Source organism: Ambystoma mexicanum, chromosome 5q (genome assembly GCF_040938575.1).
Source record: "Ambystoma mexicanum isolate Mex_15411 chromosome 5q, UKY_AmexF1_1, whole genome shotgun sequence".
Lineage (NCBI taxonomy): Eukaryota > Metazoa > Chordata > Amphibia > Caudata > Ambystomatidae > Ambystoma > Ambystoma mexicanum.
In genome coordinates this window covers 1,205,109,319-1,205,115,318 of record NC_090933.1, presented here as the reverse complement: position 1 = coordinate 1,205,115,318, position 6,000 = coordinate 1,205,109,319, and positions in this window count along the sequence as shown.

The window sequence follows — 6,000 nt, the reverse complement described above, 5'->3', positions numbered from 1 at the left end:
AAAAAGGAGTCTGTCCGGTTCCAGAATGCACTGAATTGTTGTATGCATATTCTGCAATCCAAAGGATGTCCTTCCAATTCAACTCGGATTGGTGAAACATGCACCGCAGATATTGCTCGAGAGTCTGATTGGTTCTCTCGGTTTGTCCGTCGGTCTGGGGGTGGTGGCTGGTGGATAACCGCACGTCTATTTCTGCTAGTTGGCAACATTTCTTCCAAAAGTGGGAGATAAATTGACTTCCACAGTCTGAGACTAATATGGAAGGGAAACCATGTAACCGCACTATATTTTCCATAAATTCCTTGGCCAAGGTGGAAGCTGACGGCAATCCTTTTAAAGGGATAAAATGGGCCATTTTGGAGAATAGATCCACTATTACGAGAATCGTGTTGTAACCACCACAAGGAGGCAGGTCAGTTATAAAGTCCATTGACAAGGTGTGCCAAGGTGCTGGTGGAATGTCCAAAGGTTGAAGTAGGCCGGCTGGCCTTTTCTTTTGACTCTTATTTTGGGCACAGATTCCGCAAGACAACACAAATGACTTTATGTCTTTTCTCCAAGAAGGCCACCAGAAGTGGCGTTTGATCTTTTCTTCTGTTTTCGCGATACCAGGGTGTCCTTCCATTAATGATTCATGATGACGGGTAATGACAAGTTCCTGCAATTCTTTACTTGGCAGAAATAACCGCTCTTGGATGTAGGGTAAATCATCCTTAACGGTGTAGTGAGGACCCTTTTGACTCCATTCCAGTAAGGCAGAAGAGTCAAAAAGCTGTTTTACTTGAGCTTGGATGTCCTCAATGGTTTGCAATGAAGTCAAGCCCAGAATTCTTTGTTCCGGTATGATTGGCACAGGTTCTAAACACGAATTGGGTTCTTCCATGCCTATCCGGGATAAGGCATCTGCCTTACCATTCTTGCAGCCAGGGCGATAGGTAATTACAAAATCAAATTCCGCAAAGAATAAAGCCCATCGGAGTTGTCGCGAAGATTGAGCTTTGGCCGTCTTTAAATACTGCAAATTTCTGTGGTCCGTAATTACGGTGATGGTGTGTCTTGCACCGAGAAGATAGTGATGCCAAGCCTTGAAAGCTGATTTAATAGCCAGTAGTTCTTTGTCGGTAATTGCGTAATTGAGTTCAGGTGGAGAGAATTTTCTGGACCAAAAGGCTACAGGGTGTAGTTGGTTAGTTTCTGGGTCTCTTTGCGACAGGACAGCTCCCATGGCCGAACTGGATGCATCGGTTTCCACGATGTAAGGGAGATCTGGGCGCGGGTGCTTCAATACAGGTGCAGAGGTGAATTTGATTTTCAGGTCCTGAAAGGCTTGTTCAGCCTCAAGAGTCCATTCAAAGCATTTATTTTTCTTTAGGAGAGCTGTGATGGGTTGAACAGTTCGAGAAAATTCCGGGATGAACCTTCGATGGAAATTGGCAAAGCCAAGCATGCTTTGCACTCCCTTCACAGAGCTAGGAGATGGCCATTTGAGAATGGCGTCCACTTTCCGCGAGTCCATTCGGATTCCTTGAGGTGTCAGGATGAATCCGAGAAACTCCACTTCTGTGGTATGAAAAACGCATTTTTCGAGCTTGGCAAATAATTTGTGCTGGCGCAATTTCTCAAGAACTGCCCTAACATGGTTTCTGTGATCAGATTCTGAGGAGGAATACACCAGGATGTCGTCAATATAAACGATGACACAAACATCGATAAGTTCCCGAAGAACATCATTCATGAAGTACTGAAAGGCGGCAGGTGCGTTGCACAAACCGAAGGGCATTACTTGATATTCGAAGAGCCCAAATTTGGTGCGGAATGCAGTCTTCCACTCGTCGCCCTCTTTTATACGTACCAGGTGGTAAGCTCCTCGGAGATCTAGCTTGGTGTACACACGAGCATCTTTTACTTGGTCGATAAGCTCAGGTATCAGGGGCAAAGGGTAACGATTCTTAATCGTTATCTGATTTAGGGCGCGGTAGTCAATACAGGCCCTAAGGTCTCCTTCCTTTTTAGGTACGAAGAACAAAGCTGAAGAGACTGGTGACTTTGATGGGCGAATGAAACCATTGGCCAGGTATTGATCCAAATACTGGCGCAAATGCAGGTTCTCAGGTTCAGTAAGAGCATAAATCCTACTACAAGGTAGTTGTGCATTGGGTACCAAGTCGATTTGGCAATCGTAAGATCGATGGGGAGGTAAGGTGTTAGCCTGCTCTTTCTGAAAAACGTCTTGGAATTCTTGGTATTCAGATGGTAGCTGTACAGGGGTGGAAGTTACAGAGGCTAGACCCATAGCTGGATTCCTTGGGTAACAGGTTGGTTCACAATCAGGAAAAGTTATCTTCTTTGCTCGCCAGTCTATTCTCGGATTATGTGTTTCTAACCAAGGGATTCCAAGAAGTACTTGAAATTGTGGGGCCTTGATCACATCAAACACGATTGCTTCCCGATGTCCGTCCTGACCCACCAGAGTGATTTCAACTGTGGAATGCGTTACAGGCCCTGAGGCTATTTCGGTTCCATCAACTGTAGTAATTACATCTTGGGTTACTTTCGGGCGGAGAGGAAGCTTAATCCTGGAAGCCAATTCACGGTCTATGTAATTTCCAATAGTTCCACTGTCTATGTATGCTTTTATAGCATGCAACTGCTGAGGCTGTTTTGGGTTCACAAGCACCATTTGCATGACAAAATGCGAGGTCAAAGAGTTTGTTTTCAAGCTCGGCAAGCGGACCCCTACGCTTGTCGGGCTAGGTCGTTTCCCGAACCAGGTGTCAATAACTCGTTATCAGTGGCTCCAACCACCTTCTTGGGTGGTTTAACTGGACAACTTTGAAGAAAGTGACCGGAAGTTCCGCAATACAGACAAAGTTGCATTTGTCGCCTTCTCTCTCGTTCCTTCTGCGTTAATGGTCCTTTAACACTGCCAATTTGCATAGGTCCGGAAACGTCAGTACTCTTGGAGTTAACGTGGGTCTTGATAGGTACTCTGGTTTCATACTTGAGCCGATCTGCTTTTCTATTTTGAAGTCTGTGATCAAGTTGAACCACTAAGTCTATGTAGTCTGCGCAGGCCTGGGGTGGATCTACTATCTGAGCTATAACATCTTTAAGCTCTCCGCGCAGGCCTCGATGAAACAATGTGATCCTTTTATTTTCAGGCCATCCGGTTTCCACAACTAGTCTATTAAAGGTGGCGATATAGGACAAAAGATCCTGATTACCTTGTCGTAAGGATAGCAGTTCGTTGTCAAGGGCCTGTCCCTGCGAGTGTCGAGCGAACAATCTTTCCATGCTGGCCTGGAAGCCCTGGAAATCCCGGAGAATGGGATCATCCTGATTTACCAATGGAATAGACCAATCGGCAGCACAGCCACTGAGGTAAGATAGTACAAAGGCTACTTTGGTCTGGTCGTTGGGGAAGGCCCCGGGCCTGCATAAAAAGTGTAAACGGCATTGGTTCATAAAAACGGCATATTTCTTGGGATCCCCCGCAAAACGTTCCGGCGGGGCCAAAGGCATGTGTCCAGGTAGATTGATTTGTACCGGGTTATTCGAACCCATTGTTGTAGAAATATCTCCGGAAACAGGTAAAGGAGTGTGCTCTGCCTGGCCCTGCAATAACCTTTTGGCCAGATCATCAGTTCTTTCCTTGGATAGGATTAGTTCCCTTCTGAGAGCATTAGTCTCCTGGCGGGCTGAGTGCACTTCTGCCCGTAATTCCCCTAAAAGATGGGCCAGCTGATCTGTCTCGGAAGTCTCCATAGCGCCCAGGTGGGAAATTGTGGTAAGGCTTCGCGTTCTGTAACGCTCACCTGGTTCCCACGGAGGCGCGGCGTCGAAGGCGCAGAACTCTGAAGATGGACAGGAAGGGCCCCTCTATTCTGGCTTCCCTGGCTCGGTGGATACCCTCCTGTGCGTGAAAAGGGAGTATTACCAACTGTGGAACAATGCTCAAGCCTCCCACTCCCTTCCAACCCTCCACGATGCCTCCTCCACGATTCCCCGTGAAGCCTCACCTTAGGGTTTGGAAGGATGAGCTCTCCATCCTGCTTCTGATGCAGGGGCGCGTTGAAACCCAGTTACTTCACTGGATTGAGGATTGATGGGAGTTCAGGTAAGCTTGACTGTTCAGGTAAGGCGCTGTAAAAGTTCTGTTCAAAAGTTCAAGCTTAATAATAATGTTCGTTGTCTAATTGCAGCAAGCGCTAATGCTTATATCTTTTTCCCCTTAGGGGCCGGGGTTCGGAGTGCCGGAGATATGGCGCCGACCCGAAGTGAAACAGTTCTGGATGAGCGCTCAGGTAATGTCTTTGCATTCGCTCATTCAATGTCTTTGTCTTTTTTCCCCATAGGGGCAGGGGTCCGGAGATACCAGGAAGCGGCAGGACCCGAAATGCAGTGGGAATAATCCAACAGGTAAGACTTAAAAGGAAACTGAGCTTTCCTTATTCCTTTTCTCCCTCTCACCTTTGTTCTTGTCTTTTTTCCTCTAGGCGCCGGGGCGTAGCTGAATCCGGAAGATCGCTGCTGAAGATGGAAGCGCCTTGCAAAGGTGAGTAAAATGCAGCGCTGCAGCGATCGAAACGAAATGCCTTTAAAATGATGTCTTCCTTTTCAGGGCCGTTGGAGAAATGACTCCGGGATGCAGATTTAGCAGGTAAGGGCTTTTCTTCTCCTATTCTCTTCCTTTCTCCCCTTGCAGGTGTTCCAGGGTGCTGGCAGGCGTGGCTGAAGTCAGGATGCTGGAGCTGACACGGTGAGCGTCCAGCTGCTAGGTGCAGAACAACGCAAAGCATGTGTGGCTGTTCGGGTGGGGTTTAAATAGCCTTGGAAGAAGTTCCTGGTATGTATCCTTCCACCAATCAGGTATGTATCCTTCCCCGACCACACCCGGGTGGTGAAGTAGTCCTACAGGTTAAGTAGTCCCATTCAGGCCTCAAGAGGGCCTGGATGAAGCAGCAAGGTCTGCATCAGGTAAGTGTGCACCCAAGCACTTAAACACATATCCTCTTCTATGAGCCTGGCGCCTAAGGCGCCAGGACTGGGGTCCGCTATGAGCCTGGCGGCTAAGGCGCCAGGACTGAGTCCAAAGGGCCCCGACTTGGGCCCGCTGAGACTTCCCTGGGGAAAATGATGTCTGCCTCTGGGGTTGCTGGGCCCGGCCTGGCTCCTTAGAGGTAGGCATCATGACAGCACCAAGAACAGCCACTCTGCTTCAAATCTCCATGGGATGATAGAGCAGAACCTGAAATGACTCACCTTGTCCAAGAGACTGCTGCAGTGGGTCTCACAGACTCCTGATGGCCAGAATGTCCAGGATCCCTTTTATCACCACAAGTTGTATTCACTAAATTTGAACCCGAAGCATCCACCAGTGTTGTCTTTGACAATCTTACCAAATCTTCAAACCACCACGCTCGCATCATCTAACCATCTTGGCGACATCAGCCCACCAGATCCCTGCACCAGAGATCCCATGCAGATGACTTTGAACCACTGCATAGAACCAAGCAATGGACCACCAGGACTTCTCATCACTGCTCGACTTGAAACTCTGGACCATTGTATAACTGATTGACCTGAACCAGGTGTACTTTAAAAATGCGCTGATTCGTCGATACGGTCCTGGGGACCCATTCAACTCAACTCAACTCCCCACCTGGAAACAACTTGATTTGCCATACTTGAAGTTGGTTCTACCTGCAAGCACAACTTTCTGAATGGTCGTTCGACACCTTTGAACAGCAGAACATTTGAACCAGATACTGTGAATGGACCCTTTCCCTTGAATAGCTTTTGAGGCTTTACAGACTGGTTAAATCCCTTTTATTCTATTTTATTTATTTATTGAGCATGTGTTAGGCACCTATACAACAGAAATGGTGTTTACAGGCGCTACAACCTTTTCCTCGTTGCATGTCTTGCCTATTTTTCCTCCCTGCTAATGATCCAGACAGCTGCTCTATTACATTCTGTATCCACCTGTCGTTCTTTTAC